The sequence below is a fragment of the Rhincodon typus genome, chromosome 15 (assembly GCF_021869965.1).
Source record: "Rhincodon typus isolate 14 chromosome 15, sRhiTyp1.1, whole genome shotgun sequence".
Classification (NCBI taxonomy): domain Eukaryota; kingdom Metazoa; phylum Chordata; class Chondrichthyes; order Orectolobiformes; family Rhincodontidae; genus Rhincodon; species Rhincodon typus.
This window is the reverse complement of record NC_063346.1, coordinates 25,452,819-25,472,969: the sequence shown is the minus strand read 5'-3', so window position 1 is coordinate 25,472,969 and position 20,151 is coordinate 25,452,819. Positions and strand designations below refer to the sequence as shown.

The 20,151-nt window shown below is 42.7% G+C and overlaps 1 protein-coding gene across 3 annotated transcripts in view; it reads right to left on the bottom strand.

Annotated features, from left to right (window-relative positions):
• The window catches only part of piezo1 (piezo-type mechanosensitive ion channel component 1), a 322,059-nt gene that overhangs the window by 179,509 nt on the left and 122,399 nt on the right, over positions 1–20,151 (bottom strand). The window lies entirely within an intron of this gene.

The window sequence follows — 20,151 nt, the reverse complement described above, 5'->3', positions numbered from 1 at the left end:
TCCTGCTCCTCCGATGCTGCTTGGCCTGCCGTGTTCATCCAGCTCTGCGCCTCGTTATCTCTGTAGTAGTGGTATTGTGGTAGTGGTGAGATAATGGCATTATTGCTAGACTATCAATCCAGAAACTCAGCTAATGTTCTGAGACCCAGGATCAAATCCCGCTGCATCAGATGGTGGAATTCAATAAAAAAAACTGTAATTAATAATCTACTGATGACCATGAAACCTTGTCAATTGTTGGAAAAAACCCATCTGGTTCACTAATATTCTTCAGGGAAGGAAATCTGCCACCCTCACTTGGTCTGGCCTACATGTGACTCCAGACCTATAGCAAAGTCATTGACTCTTTACTACCCTTTGAAATGGCCTAGCAAGACACTCAGTTGTATCAATTGCTACAAAGTCTCAACAAGGAAATGAAACCGGACGAACCACCTGCCATCGAACTTTACACCGAAAAAGACAACAGCAGAAACAGCCCTGCTGACCCTGAAAAGTCCTCCTATCTAACATCAGGGGGTTAGTGCCAAAACTGGGAGAAATGTCTCACAGACTAGTTAAGTAACAGCCCATCATAGTCATACTCACAGTAGCATCCTTTACAAACACCACGATCACCATCCCTGGATATATCCTGTCCTACTGGCAGAACAGACCCAGCAGAGGTGACAGCACAGTGGTATACAGTTGGGAAGGAGTTGCCCTAGGAATCCTCAACATTGAGTCTGCACCACATGAAGTATTCAGATTAAACATGGGCAAGGAAACCTCCTGCTGATAGCCGTGTATCATCCTCCATATTGAAAAACACTTGGAAGAAACACTGAGGGTGGAAAGAGCATAAAATGTACTCTGGGTGGGGTATTTCAATGTCCACAACCAAGAGTGGCTCAGCAGCAGTGCTACTGATCGAGCTGGTTGGGTCCTAAAGGACATAACTGCTAGACTGGGTCTGTGGCAGGTGGTGAGGGAAAAACATACTTGACCTCATCCTTACTAATCTTCCAGCTGCAGTTGCATCTGTCCATGACAGTATCGGTAAGAGTGACCATCGCACAGTCCTTGTGGAGACGAAGTCCCACCTTCACATTGAGAATAATCTCCATCATGTTGTGTGGCACTATCACTGTGCTAAATAGGACCGATTCGCACAGATCTAGCAACTCAAGACTGGACATCCATGATGTGCTGTGGGCCATCAACAGCAGCAGAATTGTACTCCAGCACAATCTGTAACCTAATGGCCTGGCGTATCCCCCACTCAACCATTACCATCAAGCCAGGGGATCAATCCTGGTTCAATGGAGAGTGCAAGAGGGCATGCCAGGAGCAGCACCAAGCATATCTAAAACTGAAGTGTCAAACTGGTAAAGCTACCAAACAGGACTGCTTGTGTGCCAAACAGCATAAGCAGCAAGTGAGAAACAGAGCTAAGACATCTCCCAATCGATCGGAATGATTCCTGCAGACCGGAAGGTAGCAAATATCATCCCACAATTTAAGAAGGGAGCAAAAGAAAAACCTGGGAACTACAGATCTGATGGCCTTATATCAGTTGTAGGGAAAATGCCAGAATCTATTTTAAAGGATGGATTGAATGAACACATAGATGATGGTGATCTGGTTGGACATTTCAGAAGGCTTTTGATAATGTTTCCCAGAGGAGGCTGGTTAGAAAATTAATGCGCATGGAATAGGAGGTAATGTATTGGCATGGATTAATGTTTGGGTAAAAGACAGAAAATAGACTGGGAATCTGTTGTGCATCATGCAAACATCAACAGGACTTTCAGTCAGATCTGGACTACTGCATCTGCTCAAAGTAGGGCACTGCTGTTGAGTGCATTAAAGTGGTCCAATGTACACCAAAGAGATCCAAATAAATTGTTCATTCTATTCTTTTATAACATATATTTAGTAAGCCCAATATGATTTCATGAGCAAGATAGACTAAGAATGCAATCTTCACTGCTTTGTACTATCTTTTGAAGTTAGGAAGGAGTGGCAGTCTAAGCTGTTTACTTCTCTACATTGTTGACAATGATATTCTATAATGGTTTGAAGATGTTCTGTTTGGACAGTGGAAGTTAGACTTGTGTCTAAGGTCAAAATTTTAGAAATTCCCATTGTAACCTTTTGAGCAACTATTGAAAATTTGTTCCTGAAAACTCAAGGATTGAATTGAAGAAATAATGGAGGTTTTGAAATCCAGCAATATAATACTCGCCTTTATATAACCTCTTATCACACATACATCTGAAACTGCTATGCACAATTAATTTCTTTTGACTTTGAACATTCAGCAGATTTATTGTCACGAAATAAACTTTGAAAACAATTAGTGTTTTAGAATTATCAGGATGTTTGTGTTATATATTTTTCTCTGAAAAGAAACAAATTTGAAAAGAAAACCCTTATATGATGGGATGCCACCCACCTCAATTGTAAAAGAGAAAGACACTAACCTATATGTTACAATTTGCAAGAACTTAGGATGAGACTATGATCCTTTGTGCAAATCAGAAAGTAATTTTAATTGCTGGAAAGTTCTGTTGACACAAGTGTCTGACAATTGTTTTCCAAAGGAACAGAATTGCCAACACTAGTTGAATATTTCTGGATATTTAGTCATATGGGATTCTGACCAAATTACATCTGATCACTGAACTTTCACAAATGTTATTGCTGTTTGGGGTCCTTTCTATTTACATGTTGGCTGTTGCCACACAGTACATTAAGGCTACCCTTCAAATTAACTTTGTAGACTCATGTAACACTTGTGGGACATCTCAAGATCATGAAAAGTGCTATGCAAATACAAGTTTATCTTTATTTTGTCTTTCACCACTTCCTTCATTAAGAGTTGATGCTTCACCTCTTAGTCCTCATGTTCTGTGATTATTTCTGTCCGAAGTTGAAATTGGGAAAATGGATAGATGCACATACAACAGAACAGCATAGGAACAGGCCTTTCACCCCACAATGTCCATGCCAACGATGATGCCATTCTAAACTAATCCCATCTGCCTGTACATGGTCCGTATCCCTCTATTCTCTACCTATACATGTGTCTGTCAAAATGCCTCTTAAACATTGTTATCATATCTGCTTCTACCATCTCCTCGACAGCACATTCCAGGCATCTATCACCCTCTGTGTTTAAAAAAAAAACTTGCCTTGCACATCTCCTTTAAACTTCTCGCATCTCACTTTAAATCTATGACCCACATACTTGACATTTCCATCCTGGAAAAGAAATTCTGACTATCCACCATATCCATGTCTCTCAATTCTATATAACTCTATTAGGTTGCCTCTCAATCTCTAATGCTCTAATGAAAACAATCTAAGGTTGTGCAACCTCTCCTGAAAGCTAATACACTCCAATCCAAGCAACGTTCTGACAAATCTCTTCTGCACCCTCTCCAAAGCCTCTACATCCTTCTAGAACTGGACACAATACTCCAAAAGTGACCCAACTGAAGTTCTATATAGCTGCATTATGACTCTGCAAATTTTATACTCAATGCCCCATCCATATGCCTTCTTTACCACGATATCCACTTGTGTTGCCACTTTCAGGGAGCTGTGGACTTGCAACCCAAGATCCCTCTGTATAATCAATGCTCCTAAGGATCCTGCCATTTACTGTATACTTTGGTCTTTCTTTTGACTTCCCAAAATGCATCACCTCACACTTATCTAGATTAAATTCCATTTGCCATTTCTCCACCCAACTTTCGAACTGATCTATATCCTTCTGTATTGTTTGACAACATTCCTCATTATCCATAACTCCATCAATCATGTCACCTGTAAACTTATTGCTCCGTCTTCTACGACCAAGCCAATTTTTTTTAATCCAACTTACCAACTCACCATGGATTCCATATGACTAATTTTCTGGACCAGTCTAACATGAGGGAAATTATCAAATGCTTTAGTAAAGTCCATGTAGGCAACACCCATTGCCCTATCCTCATTAATCATCTTTGTCTATTCCCCAAACAATTCAATCAAATTTGAGAGACAAGATCTCCCCTATACAACCATGTTGACTATCCCTAATAAGTCTATTCTTTTCAAAATGCAAGTAAATCCTGTCCCTAAGAATCTTCTCCAATAATTTTTCTCCCACTGACATAAGGTTCACAGGCCTATGAATTCCTGGATTATCCCTGTTGCCCTTCTTAAACAAAGGAACAACACTGGCTATTCGCCAGTCTTCTGGGACTGCATCTGTGGCGAGGAAATAAAAAAGATCTCTGTCAAGGCCCCAGCAATCTCCTTCCTAGCCTTCCTCGGTATATTGGTAGAGATCCCATCAGGCCCTGGGGATTTACCTACCTTAAAGTTGTCAAGACACCCAACACCTCCCCTTTCTTAATATTGTCATGCCTTAGAAGATCAACATACTCCTTCCTAATCTTACCATCTTCCTTGGTGAGTACTGATATGAAGTACTCATCAAGGACCTAATCCACTTGCTCTGGTTCCATGTATAAATTCTCTCCTTTATCCTTGAGTGGACTTACCCATTCCCTGTTACCCTTGTCTTGGGATTGTCCTTAATTCACATCGCCAAGGACACTACATGCCCCCTTTTAGCCATCCTAAGTCTTTGTTTAAGTTCTTTCTTGTGCCTTTATATTCCTCAAGGGCCTTATTTTGGATTTCAGTTTAAATCTTACACTGGCCTCCTTTTTATTTTTCTCTAATATTTCAATATCTCCTGTCTCCTGAATCTTGTCATCCTTATTTTCCATCCTCCTGAGAACATTCTGATCGTGAACTCTGATCGACTGGCCTTTAAAAGACTCCCACATGTCAGATATGGATTTACCCTCAAATAGCCGCTCCCTATCTAATTTCTCCAGTTCCTCTCTAATATTGTTGTACTAAGCTCTCTCCGATCTGCCTTTTGTAGGGACCGCCCACTACGTGACTACCTCATCTACTCCACACTCCCCACTAACCCACCACCCCTGGCACCTTTCCCTGCAACCGCAGGAAGTGCTACCCCTGCCCCTACACCTCCCCCTCACCTCCATTCAAGGCTCAAAGCAAACCTTTCATATCAGACAAGGGTTCACTCCAAATCTGCCAACTTGGTCTACTGCATATGTTGCTCCCGATGTGGCCTCCTCTACATTGGTGAGGCCAAGTGGAGGCTCGGAGACCATTTTTAGAGCATCTGTGCTCTATACGCGACAAATGACAACACCTTCCGGTTGCCACCTTTTAACTCCTCCTCCCACTCCCTGGGTGGAATATCCATCCTGGGCGTCCTCCAGTGTCATAATGATACCATCCGCAAACTGGAGGAGCAACACCTCATATTCCATCTCAGGAGCCTACAGCCCGATGGACTAAACATAGAATTCATCAATTTTAAAATCTCCCCACCCCCGGCTTCATCCAATGACCAACCCTCCCTTTCATCGCTGCCTCCTTGACCTGACATAACCAGTCCATCTTCTCTCCCACCTCACTGACCAACCTCCACCACTCCCTTCCTATACTCACCTATCACCATCCCACCTACCTTCCCCAGCCCCACCCCTCCTCTCTCTATTTACTTCCCAGCTGCCTTCCCCCTCCCTATTTCTGAAGAGAGGTCCTGATCAACTTTCAACTTTCCTGCTCCTCTGATGTTGCCTGGCCTGCTGTGTTCCTCCAGATCTACACTGTGTTGTCTATGACTCCAGCATCTGCAGTTCTTGCTGTCTCTTACAGTAAATATCTCTCTTGTTTAACTCTAATTGGCTAATACTTTGGTGCTTATAAGCTTAAGGAATGTTACTGTTTGGGTCTGAACAATGAATGGTGCAATTTAATGATGATAAAAGTGTGGGACCCTCACATGCCAATGTCTCCTTTCCCAGCATTAATCTGAGTTAAGTGAGTCATGATAAAATTCTAAATCATTTGAAAATGCATCAGATCACAACAGACTGATTGATCTTGCCAATGGTTCTAGCACGTGATACTTCAGAAGGATCTGGCAGTGTTTAATAAAAAGACTATCCTCATCTTTTATTCAAAAATGCAAGACCTTTTCTTTAAAACAATGACAACAGTGCTTCTGATGTAATCCATCTCCAAGTGATGGGCAAAGTGTGCTAACAATTATATCTCTGTGAGGTAACCACAGAAACTCTAACCAGTCATGCTCTGTCTCTTCCCAATGTCCACGAATAGTTGTCAAAGTCATTATCCCATGTTGGGACAGCTTCTTAAATGGGGCAAAGGAGGTTTCTGACTGACAAAGTGATCTATGAGTAAAATGGAAAATGTCCTTTTAAGTTTTTGAATCTAATCTTTAAATTGGAGAGTCCTCAGTTAAATTGTGATTGGGATTTGGCACTAACAAATATTATGGAATCCATTCAAAATCTGATTGTTTAAACATGTTTTGACTGCATTCTGAGTGACAAAGGAAATATTGTTTCATATGTTCAACAGCTGATTGGAAAATAATGGATAAGAAGTAATTCAGATAAGGAAAAGTAGAATCAACAGTCAGATGAATTGATTTCAGGTTTTTGAGTGGAAATACTTAACTGGTCTTGTATTAAAAGACCCAATTTATTTGGAGCCAATTCGTAAGTGAATCTTTTCATTTTTTCACATTTCACCCACATTTCATCATCTTCTAACTAGCTAATTATGTCTTTGCTCTTGGTATTCCTGGAGTTTGTACTAATTAATTTCTCTAATTTATTCTCCTTCAAATTATTGTTACAATTTTACCTTCACCTCAATTTGCAAAAAATTTCTTAATATACTGAACTCTCATTGTCAATTGCATTAAACATGATCATGAATAAAGATAATGATTTAAATATTATAAAGAATTACATATAATACAGCCATGACTTTATAACAGCAAACTCAAGAACATCAAAAAAGGCACAACTATACACAGCATATTTGTTTAAAATGGTCCAAATAGGCTATAACATTTGAAAAGTTGAAACAGTTTGTTCGTTTTTTTAAAAATAAGATATAGATAAGCATGAACAAAAGTAGAGTATTTGAAAGGAGTGGTGTTGTTTTGTAAAGTATACATAAAACAAATATAGAGTCAAGGAAGTAATTTATAAACCAACTAAAACATCCAATATCTGCAGGCCAGTGGGAACACCAAAACATCCAGGTTTCCGCTAAAAGACACATACAATTCCCAGTTTCAAGATTGTCTTGGAGCCTTCCAAATATAAAAAGTAATCTCCTGGGCATGGTTGAGTGACCCAGGAGAAAAATCATTGTATATTAAAAATAGTATATTAATTTCCTTGATATCCTTATGTTTATTAGTGAGAAAATTTTTAAAGATGAGGAAAAAAGTTTTTGATTGGGCAAGGTTATTTGAAGTTAAAATGTTTTCATAAATACATCTAATGAGAGCTGACAACTCTAGACACACACCACCTCCAAGCAGTCTACAGTAATTCAGCATCACTGGATCAAAATCTCATAATTCTGTACTTCACGCAGTATGCATTTATGCAATTACATAGAATCTCTATGCTGTGGAAGCTGGCTACTTAGTCCATCAATTTCACACCAATCCTCTGAACAGCATCTCACCCAGACCCACATCTCCTACCCAAGTCCTGTAACCCTGCATTTCCCATGGCCAATCCACCTAACCTGCCCATCTTTAGATTGTGGGAAGAGACCGGAGCACCTGGAGGAAATCCTGGCAGGTGCAAGGAGAATGTGCAAACTCCACATTTACAGTCACTCAAGGGTGGAATCAAACCCAAGTCCCTGGCACAGTGAGGCAGCAGTGCTAACCACTGAGCCACCGTGCCGCCCAGGAGTTGCAGTAATCTAAGAAGGCAGCTCATCACCACCTTATCAAGGAGAACTTTTTTCTCCCCTCTCCGTTCATTTGTGGGATGTGGGCGTCGCTGGCTGGCCAGCATTTATTGCCCCTCCCTAGGTGCCCTTGAGAAGGTGATGGTGAGCTGCCTTTTTGAACAGCTGCAGTCCTCCTGCTGTGGGTTGACCCACAATGCCACTGGGAGGGAATTACAAGATTTTGACCCAGTGACAGTGAAGGAACGGCAATATATTTCCAAGTCAGGATGGGCAGTGGCTTGGAGAGGAACTTGGAGGTGGTGGTGTTCCCATATGTCTGTTGCCCTTGTCCTTCGAGATGCAAGTGGTCGTGGGTTTGGAAGGTGCTGTCTGAGGATCTTTGGTGAATTTTTGCAGTGTATCTTGCAGATCGTCCACACTGATGCTACTGAGCGTTGGTGGTGGAGGGAGTAGATGCTTGTGGTTGTAGTGCCAATCAAGCATCTGCTTTGTCCTGGATGGTGTCCAGCTTCTTGAGTGTTGTTGGGGCTGCACTCATCCAGGCAAGTGGGAAGCATTCCATCACACTCCTGACTTGTGCCTTGTGGATGGTGGACAGGCTTTGAGGAGTCAGGAGGGGAGTTACACAGCACAGTATTCTTAGCTTCTGGTCTGCTCTTGCAGCCACTGTGTTTATGTGGTGAGTCCAGTTGAGTTTCTGGTCAGAGGTAACCTCCAGGATGTTGATAGTGGGGGATTGAAGTGATGGTATCACCATTGAATGTCAAGGGATGGTGATTAGATTGTCTCTTATTGGTGATGGTCATAGCCTGGCATTTGTGTGGTGCGAATGTCACTTGCCTCCTGTCAGCCCAAGCCTGGATATTGTCCAGATCTTGTTGCATTTGAACACCGACTGCTTCAGTATCTGATGAGTCATGAATGGTTTTGAACATTGTGTAATCATTGGCAAACATCCCCACTTCTGACCTTATGATGGAGAAAAGGTCATTGACGAAGCAGCTGAAGATGGTTGGGCTGAGGACACTACCCTGAGAAACTCCTGCAGCTGAGATGATTGACCTCCCACAACCACGACCATCTTCCTATGTGACAGGTATGACTCCAACCAGTGGAGAGTTTGCCCCTTGATGCCCATTGATTCCAGTATTGCTAGGGTTCCTTGATACCACACTCGGTTGAATGCAGCCTTGATATCAAGGGCTGTCACTCTCACCTCACCTCTGGAATTCAGCTCTTTTGTCTATGTTTGAACCAAGGCTGTAATGAGGTCAGGAGCTAAGTGACCCTGGCAGAACCCAAACTGGGCGTCTCTGAGCAGGTTATTTCTGAGCAGGTTATTTCTGAGCAGGTTATTTCTGAGCAGGTGCTGCTTGATAGCACTGTCGTTGACACCTTCCATCACTTTACTGATGATCGAGAGTAAACTGACGGGGCAGTAATTGGCCGGGTTGGATTTGTTCTGCTTTTTATTTACATGAAATACTTGGATAATTTTCCAAATTGCTGGGTATATACCAGTGTTGTAACTGTATTGGAACAACTTGACTAAGGGAGTGGCACGTTCTAGAGCACAAGTCTTCAGTACTATTGCTGGAATGTTGTCAGGACCCATTGCCTCCAGCCATTTCTTGATATCATGTGGAGTGAATCGAATTGGCTAAAGACTGGTATCTGTAATGTTGGGGACCACAGGAGGAGGCCGAGATGGATCATCCACTCGGCACTTCTGGCTGAAGATTGCTGTGAATGCTTCAGCCTTATCTTTTGCACTGTTGTACTGGGCTCTTCCATCATTGAGGAGGGGGATGTTTGTGGACCCTGCTCCAGTGAGTTGTTTAATTGTCCACCACCACTCACGACTGGATGTAGCAGGACTGCAGAGCTTAAATCTGATCCATTTGTTGTGGGATCACTTAGCTATGTCTATCACTTGCTGCTTTCACTGTTTGGTGTGCAAATAGTCATGTTTAGTGGCTTCACCAGGTTGATACCTCATCTTCAGGTATGCCTGCTGCTGCTCCTGGCATGCCCTCCTGCACTCTCTATTGAACCAGGATTGATTCCCTGGCTTGATGGTAATGGTTGAGTGGGGGATATGCCAGGCCATGAGATTACAGATGGAGTACAATTCTGCTGCTGTTGATAGCCCACAGCACCTCATGGATGCCCAGTCTGGAGTTGTTAGATCTGTGCGAATCTGTCCCATTTAGCACAGCGATAGTGCCACACAAAACAATGGAAGTTATTCTCAATGTGAAGGCAGGACTTCGTCTCCACAAGGACTGTGCAATGGTCACTCTTACTGATACTGTCATGGACAGATGCAACTGCAGCTGGCTGATTGTGAAGGATGAGGTCAAGTATGTTTTTCCCTCTTGTTGGTTCCCTCACCACCTGCTGCAGACCCAGACTAGCAGCTATGTCTTTTAGGACCCAACCAACTCGATCAGTAGTACTGCTGCCAAGCCACTCTTGGTGGTGGACATTGAAATCCCCCACCCAGAGTACATTTTGTGGCTTTGCCATCTTCTGTGCTTTCTCTAAGTGTTGTTTAACATTGAGGAGTACTGATTCATCAGCTGAGGGAGGACGGTGTGTGGTAAACAGCAGGAGGTTTCCTTGCCCATATTTAACCTGAAGCCATGAGACTTCATGGGGTCCAGAGTCAATGTTGAGGACTCCCAGAGCAACACCCTCCCTACTGTATACCACTGTGCTGCCACCTCTGCTGGGTCTGTCCTGCCAGTGAGACAGGGATGGTGATGGTGTTCTCTGGGACATAGTTATACTCACAGAATCATCCCTTACAGACAACGTCAGGCTGTTGCTTGACTAGTCTGTGAGACAGCTCTCCCAATTTTGGCACTAGCCCCCTGATGTTAGTGAGGCGGACTTTGCAGGGTCAACAGGGCTGTTTCTGCTGTTGTCTTTTCTGGTGCCTAGGTCGATGCCAGGTGATCCGTCTGGTTTCATTTCTTCAGGATTTTGTAGCGATTGGTACAACTGAGTGGCTTGCTAGGCAATTTCAGAGGGCAGTTGAGTGTCAACCACATTGCTATGGGTCTGGAGTCACATGTACGCCAGACCAGGTAAGGATGGTAGATTTCCTTCCGTGCAGGACATTAGTGAGCCAGATGGGTTTTTCCGACAATTGGCAATGATTTCATGGTGATCAGTAGATTCTTAACTCCAGATTTAAAAAAAAATTATTGAATTCAAATTCCACCATTTGGCGTGGTGTCATTCAAACCCAGGTCCCCAGAACATTAGCTGGGTTTCTGGATAATAGTCTAGCGATAACATCACTGGGTCATCGCATAACCTATTAACTAAGAATCATAGTCAGCCTTGCCAGCAATACCTTATCTTAAATAAGTTTTCTTTTGAAATCACATTCATCATTGTATTGTTTATAAATAAAAGTGAAGAACCAAAGGAAAATATCATGTTACAAAAGCCAAGCTCTCCCTACTGTTAATGTAACAATGCTTCCATAGATATCAAAGCGGATTGTTTGGCATTCCTTTCAGAACTGAGCCTACATGAAGACTCTCAGTTGTTAGCTTAAACCTTGCATATTGAGTGTACTTCCTGCAAATGACACACTGTAGGTTCTCTCAGTGACCTGCCATGAACATGGTGAAACATAGTGGAAGGAAAGTGTTAAAGGAAATATGTGCAGCACTTACAGGAAGAGCACATGCTAATCAGACTTCTAACCAGTCAGCATTATCAGAAGAAAGTTTACAGGTCCTTAAATGAACTGTAAGGAGCCCATTTTGAGAGCATCACTATGTTGTCAATAGGGAAAGCGTACATAAAATATGAATGAAAACCTCCCAGTCATAAGAACTTTTACATCCACAGGAAAGTGCAGATCACACATCTCATCTAAATGATAGCATCTTAGCCTGGATTTTGTGCTTGAGATGGTGACTAAACTTACGTTTCACGACTCCAAAAGCAAGAGTGTTGCTAATGGGGCATCCTAAACTGCTGTATAAGTTGGTTAGCACATTAAAGGGTTAACTGATGTCATGAAATCAGTTCCACCCATCAGGATATAACAAACTACTCGTGGTAGGACTTAATCAGCATCTACCTAGTACAGGATGGCACGGTGGTTAGCACTGCTGCCTCACAGCACCAGGGACCTGGGTTCTATTCCAGCCTTGGATGACTGTGTGGAGTTTGCACATTCTCCCCATGTCTGCATGGGTTTCCTCCGGATGCTCCAGTTTCTTCCCACAGTCCAAAGATGTGCAGGTTAGGTTGATTGGCCATGCTAAATTTCCCATAGTGTCCAGGGAGTTGCAGGCTAGGTGGACTAGGAATGGGAAATGCAGGAAAAGGACCTGGGCCTGGATTTGGGTGGGATGCTCTTCAGAGGGTTGGTGTGGACTTGATGGGCGAAATGGCCTGCTTCTACACTGTAAGGATTCTATGGTCTATGAACCAGAGTTGTCAGGTCTGGTATAGTCTTGTCTGTACTAGAATATTTCAGTAACAGTAATGTGCACTTACTGTAATTTCAGCCTGATGTAACACAAGATAACATGAATCTTAGATATAATGTAACAGGATAACAACTACAGTGTATTACAGCTTTTATGTCTTCTCAAGATTAAACCCTACTTCTGTCAAAGACTTTGTGTGGGCATCCTTCCCCATTTGATATCATTAGCTTAAACAAACACCAAAAAGTAGGACTGGTAGCAGAGAATTTACATAAGGCATCTCAAATTGTTTCACTGACAGCGGTAAACATTTTTCCCACGATAATATGTTGGAAGCTTTATACCAGACATTATAATAAAAAATGATAATTGATGATAGTGCAACTGCACATCCATAGAGAAATTTTCTAAGTGTTGGTATATCCATTGTACTGGATGAAAGAATTAAAATGATGCTAAAAATATAATGTTAAAATGGAATTATTGACCAAGTCAGCATTGCTACACTATGTTCTGGTACAAATAGGATTATTGTGTGGGATAGTAAGTGAAAGTGCCAGATGCTGAGGAAAAACAGGAAGTGTCTTTTGAGATCATAATTTCCATTAATGTCTTTACCAAAGTAGTTACACATGATTTATGATTAGATAGGACTAATTTGTTAGCTTTTCTTTTCTCTGCCAACTTCTCCACTTCACAAGGCAACGAATCCTGGACTATCATTCCTGGGTGACAGGCAACTACAGTCTTTTCTCTCCCCACATCTGGGGAATAACATTAAATTTCAGTAAGTTATTTGATCACCAACAGCATCACAATTGACCTACACATACTCGTGCAGTAGGAATCACCAAGAGTGGTCAGGAACTACATTTCTGCTCCCTAACCAATTCCAAAACAACCCTCAGTTATCCCAAGTGCTCAGGAATGACCAGAGATTTAGAAATAAATCTATTAGACTCCCATTATGAGCAGTTCACTTATTCACTGGAAACATTTACAGAGACACTTATCATAAAACACAGCTTTTGAAGCTGTCAGACTGTTTTTTAAAAATATTATGATTAATGTAGAGGTTAGAAATGAATTTGAGTTTGCCTTGCTTTGAGTTGCATAACTAATTCAACCTTTTGTTGCCAACATTGCTAAGTTTTCATAGCACCTGGTTGACTAAAAGCTTGATTTTTTTTATGAGCAGAATTGGTGCTCGGGAACAGATGAAATAGGAGGAGGAATAGGCTATTTGGCCCCTCAAGCGGGTGCACTGTTTGACGAGATCATTGATGGTTTCCTACCTCAACTTCACTTTTCCCCCTATCGCCAGATCCGTTGATATCTTTAATGTGTAGAAACCTACTTGATCAGAAAATTTTGACATAATTTTGTTCTCAACAGTATTCCAAACTGTTCATTCAGTCATTGCTTGACATCTAATAGTGATCTATTGAAATCAATGACACTGAAATGAAGTCACACATTGATTTGCACCATTTATTTGCATTTAAGGTACTCAGCAACATTCAATGAAACCACTGGAAACCAACCCAGGGAATGAAAAGCACAATAAGGCATGCTTTAGTACTCCTCCACATTGAACAACACTTAGAAGAAGCATTGACGGTGGCAAAGCCACAAAATGTACTCTGGGTGGGGGATTTCAATGTCCACCACCAAGAGCGGCTTGGCAGCAGTACTACTGATCGAGCTGGTTGGGTCCTAAAGGACATAACTGCTAGACTGGGTCTATGGCAGGTGGTGAGGGAACCAACAAGAGGGAAAAACATATTTGACCTCATCCTTCCCAATCTGCCAGCTGCAGTTGCATCTGTCCATGACTGTATCGGTAAGAGTGACCATTGCACAGTCCTTGTGGAGACAAAGTCCCACCTTCACATTGAGAGTAATCTCCATTGTGTTGTGTGGTGCTATCACTGTGCTAAATGGGACAGATTCGCACAGATCTAACAACTCCAGACTGGGCATCCATGAAGCGCTGTAGGCTATCAAAAGCAGCAAGATTGTACTCCAGCACAATCTGCAAACTCATGGCCTGGCATATCCCTCACTCAACCATTACCATCAAGCCAGTGAATCAATCCTGGTTCGATGGAGAGTGCAGGAGGGCATGCCAGGAGCAGCACCAGGCATACCTGAAGATGAGATGTCAACCTGGTGAAGCCACCAAACAGGTCTACTTGCACACCAAACAGCGAAAGCAGCAAGTGATAGAGTTAATCAATCCCACAACAAATGGATCTAAGCTCTGCAATTCTGCCACATCCAGTTGTGAATGGTAGTAGACAATTAAACAACTCACTGGAGGAGGAATCTCCACAAACATCCCCATCCTCAATGATGGAAAAGCCCAGCACATCAGTGCAAAAGATAAGGCTGAAGCGTACACAGCAATCTTCAGCCAGAAGTGCCAAGTGGACGATCCATCTCAGCATCCTCCAGCATCACAGATACCAGTCTTCAACCAATTCGATATCAAGAAATGGTTGGCGACACTGGATACTGCAAAGTCTATGGACCCTGACAACATTCCAGCAATAGTACTGAAGACTTGTGCTCCAGAACTTGCCACTCCCGTAGCCAAGATGTTCCAGTGCAGTTACAACACTGGTATCTACCTGACAATGTGGAAAATTGCCCAAGTATATCCTATACACAAAAAGCAGGACAAATCCAACCCAGCCATTTACCACCCCATAGGTCTACTCTCGATTATAAGTAAAATGATGGAAGGTGTCATCAATAGTGCTATCAAGCAGCACCTGCTCAGAAATAGCCTGCTCAGTGACGCCCAGTTTGGGTTCCGCCAGGGCCACTCAGCTCCTGATCTCATTACAGCCTTGGTTCAAACATAGACAAAAGAGCTGAATTCCAGAGGTGAGGTCAGACTGACAGCCCTTGACATCAAGGCTGCATTCAACCGAGTGTGGCATCAAGGAGCCCCAGCAAAACTATAATCAATGGGTATCAGGAGGCAAACTCTCCACTGGTTGGAGTCAGACCTGACACATAGGAAGATGGTTGTGGTTGTTGGAGGTCAATCATCTCAGCTACAGGACATCTCTACAGGAGTTCCTCAGGGTAGTATTCACGGCCCAACCATCTTCAGTTGCTTCCTCAATGGCCATCTCTCCGTCATAAAGGTCAGAAATGGGGATGTTTGCACAATGTTCAGCACCATTCATGACTACTCAGATACTGAAGCAATGCACATTCACCAATAAGAGACAATCTAACCACCATCTCTTGACATTCAATCATGTTACCATCACTGAATCCCTGACTATCAACATCCTGGGGGTGATCTTTGACCAGAAACTCAACTGGACTCACCACATAAACACAGTGGCTACAAGAACAGGTCAGAAGCTAGGAATACTGTGGCAAGTAACTCATCTCCTGACTCCTCAAAGCCTGTCCACCATCCACAAGGCACAAGTCAGGAGTGTAATGGAATACTCCCCACTTGCCTGGATGAGTGCAGCCCCAACGACACTCAAGAAGCTTGGCACCATCCAGGACAAAGCAGCCCGCTTGATTGGCACTACATCCACAAGCATCCACTCCCTCCACCACCGATGCTCAGTAGCAGCAGTGTGTACTATCTACAAGATGCACTGCAGAAATTCACCAAAGATCCTCAGACAAACCCATCTTCCATCTGGAAGGAAGGGCAGCAGATATATGGGAACACCACCACCTCCAAGTTCCTCTCCAAACCACTCACCATCCTGACTTGGAAATGTATCACTGTTCCCTCACTGTCACTGGGTCAAAATCCTGGAATTCCCTCCCTAATAGCATTATGGGTCAACCCACAGCAGGAGGACTGCAGCGGTCCAAAAAGGCAGCCCACCACCACCGTCTCAAGGGAAACTAGGGAGGGGCAAGAAATGCTGGCCAGCCAATGACGCCCATGTCCCACAAATGAATAGAGAAAAAAGAATCAATCAAGGGAGAAACTCTAAGCAGATATCACAGAGTTTCTGAGATTTTTCCATGTCTCAGTTACAGTGGTATGAAATGGAAGGCTATTTAACATTGACAAATCCCTGCAGTGATCATTACACTGTTATTACCATCAGCTATACCAATTATGATAAAGTATAGTAATTTTATGTTACTTAGTCTTCTAATGTTAGTCTTCCCTTTCTGTCCCCTTTCCCTCCAACTTATTATCTCCTCCTCTACACTTCTCCTTTCCTGTTACACCCACCCTCCAATCCTTTCCCTTTCCTCTTTCACTTTCCTCCCAATTCACCACCAAACTCAGGAGGCTACACTGAGGCCTTGTTCCAGTCTGATTTCATCTGACCTATGACCATGAGGAGGCCTCCATTCAGCAGCAAGTGGATTTGGGAAATCTTCAGGGTAAGTGGGCAAAGAGCGAAAAGTCTGTGTACGGCCAAGTCCCTGTATGACCAAGGCCTGAGCTTCAGGGAGGTGAAGAAGCGACTGAACCTTGATGTTCTTTTTAGGGGGTGGGAGAATTGGAGTCTTGTGTGGGATTTTGGGGTAAGGAGGCTATAGCCTGGGAATATGGTGGGGGCAGGGTTTGTCATCCTCCGAGGTTGGGTTTAATTCCCAAATGAGGGGAAAAGGATGATTGTTGTCCCAAGATAGGAGAGAGGATTACATTCCTGAGATTGGGTGGGGTGATGTGGGGAGGAGGTGGACGGATTACAGGCCCATGCAGGGTGTTTCTAGCAGTCCTGATGGGGCTGGCCTGACAACCGAGTGCTCCTGGGTCTCCACAGGAGAAAGGGCATGGGAAGGAACTGAGAGATTGTGTTCCAAGACTGTCTGTTCCATCAGGTTCTGTCTTCAAATAATGCTTATTCCCAATACATTTTCTCATCTTGCCCTTGTAGGTGTAAACCCTTAGCTGGGATGTCAGCTTTGCTTGGGCAGTAGCACACTCTGAGCTATAGTGACTCTTGCCTGCAGCTCTGCGCACCTCCCCCCCCCTCCCCCCACCATTCTCCAACCCCCATCACCCCCACCCTGCCCCTGCCGCAACTTCCTTGTCATTGCAGGTGGTGATCTGCCGATGGTAGGGGCTTTGTGGATCTCATTGCCCTGCAGTTCCAGGATCTCAGCAGTTAGGTACTCAAGAACACCAGCCAAGTAGGCAGGGGCTGTTGTAAAGGGAGTTCCAGGCTCTTGACCCAGTGACAATGATATTGTTCCAAGTCAGGCTGATGTGTAGGACAGTAGGAGAAAACCTAGCTAATTGGCAGAGGTCACAGGTTTGGAAGGTGCTGGCAAAGGAGCTTGGCAAAATAGTGAGTTGCTAGCTTTCACATTTCATTATGTACTTTTAAATTTAATTCGACTGCACTTATTTCTCTCAATGTACGCACTATTATGTTGTTAGTTGTCTTTAAACCAACACCCCGCCTACTACTCATTGCTGGTGAAATATCCCCAGAGCTGATCACCCTGGCAGTGTCAGTGCAGAAGCCTTGGAGAAAGAAGAAAGATTGAAATGAAAGGGACAATGGAAGCTCTTGGGAGAAAAAATAGGCCTAATAAGTCTTTAACTTTTATTTATAGCATAGCATTTAAGAAGCAACATTTGATGCCTCTGCCTGCTTCAATAAATTTCACAAGCTGTAATGCCTTTCAAATACCATGATGTTAACCAAGAACGTAGTCTGTGATCAATACCTATTCTGAATTATACTGTTTGAATCAATATCAAATGTTTTGGTAGAATATCGATCCCAGTCTTGAATATACTCAATGGCTAAGCCTGCACAGCCCTCTGGGATAGAAAATTCAGAGCATCATATCCTTTAAGTGAAGAAATTCCCTAACTACATCTGTTCTCATGGGACCAGACTGCTCAATCTAAACTCATTAACAATCCTGCCATCCCAGCGGGCAGTCGAGTGAATCCTCTGTGGAAAGTACATCCTTCTCAAGTGGACAAAACCTCTATACAATAGTCCATGTGCAGTCTCACAAAAGATCAACATAACTGCAGCCAGACTTCTTTTTTCCTGCACTCTCTCCCCATGAAACAAAGGGTAACACACTATTTGCTGCATTTTCACCTCAACCTTCAGTGATTTATGAACAAGAACAACCAGATCCCTCTGCACATCACTTCCCAAACTTTTCCCATTTATTAAAATTCTTGACGTTTATTTTTTCCCTACCAAAATGAATAACTTCACAACTTTCCACATTATATTTCAATTGCCATGTCCTTGCCCACGCACTTAAACTATTGAAATGCCCTTGAGGCCTCTTTGCACCTTCCTCAACTTAATTCCCAGTTAGTTTTGTGTCATCAGCAATCTTGGAAATATTGCATTGTGTCCCCACATCCAATTTATTCATACAGATTGTTAAAAACTGGGTCCCAAAACATTGATCTTTGCGATTCCCTTTTTAAGTCACAGTCTGCAAACTAAGAATGACGCATTTATTTCTGGGGACTGTTTTCTGTTCTTTAACCAGTTCTCAACCCATGCCAATATATGTCCCAATCTCGGGTATCTTAGTTTCACTTACTAATCTCCTATATGGCACCATGTCAAAAACCTTGTGAAAATCCAAATACATTACATCCACTGGTCTGTCCCCATCTTTTCTGCTTGTTGCATAAACAAAAATAAAACTCCAAGCAATTTGTCAAACATGATTTCATTTGATAAATCCATGCTGACTGCCCAATTCTCTAAATCCAATTTTCTAAGTGTCCAGTTATCACACCATGTAGAATAGATTTTGGCAATTCCTTTGTTACTGATGTCTGGCTAACAGCTCTGTATTTCTGTCTCTCTCTCCTTAATTGGGGTTCATTTGCTACCTTACAATAAACAGCATTATACAGAGACAGAAAGATTCAAAAATCATGTGCCTGAAAATTAAAAGGAAAGTAACAGAAAGTTACTATTAAAGTCATTTCAAGGTTTTGGTAGAAGTTTTGAGCTCCTCAAAAGAACACTGAGTGTAATTGAATGGATGGTATCCTGACTTGACCCTGCTTCAAAATGGCCCAGACTTCTTCAGTCTCCCCCTGTCCTTGCCGTCCCTTCTCTCAGGATTTCCCACCCACATCCCATTCTTGTCCATGCTTTCCCTGCTCGTTTTTGAATAGTTTTGGCAATCAACATGCATTAGATTAACCTTCAAAAAGATTTGCATGTTAATCACAAGTGCTAATGCTGAGAAACATACATGCCCCTATTTGGTTGCGACACTAAGTACATGAAGTTTTAGATGACTACTGACTACATTTCTGTCATGATTCCTTTTTTAAAAATAACCTCAATTTATAAATAGCTATTACTTAGCAGAAATTGAAGGAAATGGGAAGGAAGGAATAGCAGGTGACCATCTCTGGCAGACTTTTCCTATTGTTTAGAAGCAAGTGCATTTCAAAAGAACATTCTCGGTCTGAGCATCAACTTAATTAACATGGTCAAAACACAATACTAGATTTCTCTGTGACAATCAAGATTAAAGAAAAGCACTTTGGCTTTCCAAGTATCCTTTTGGGCAACACAAACATCCAGTGTCATAAAGCAGAGGATGTCCAACTTCATTCGGAGAATTTACTTCATCTTCAGCATGGGCATTAATGGCACAACCATCCACAGGGCTCCCGGGTTAGAAAACTGAGGGCAGAAATCACTTGGCTGTATGTTTCTGGTCACTGCGGCTCAACTAAGATGACTTTCATAGTGAAACACTGCCAACAATTGCTGTCTTGTCTCATATGAAGAACAGTTATTCAGGCATAAAATTGGACGGCAGTGATAGAGACTGTTGTATTTTGTGATATTGCTGAAGCTAGGAACTGACTGTACATTTCAGTATTTTGGGTGGGGAA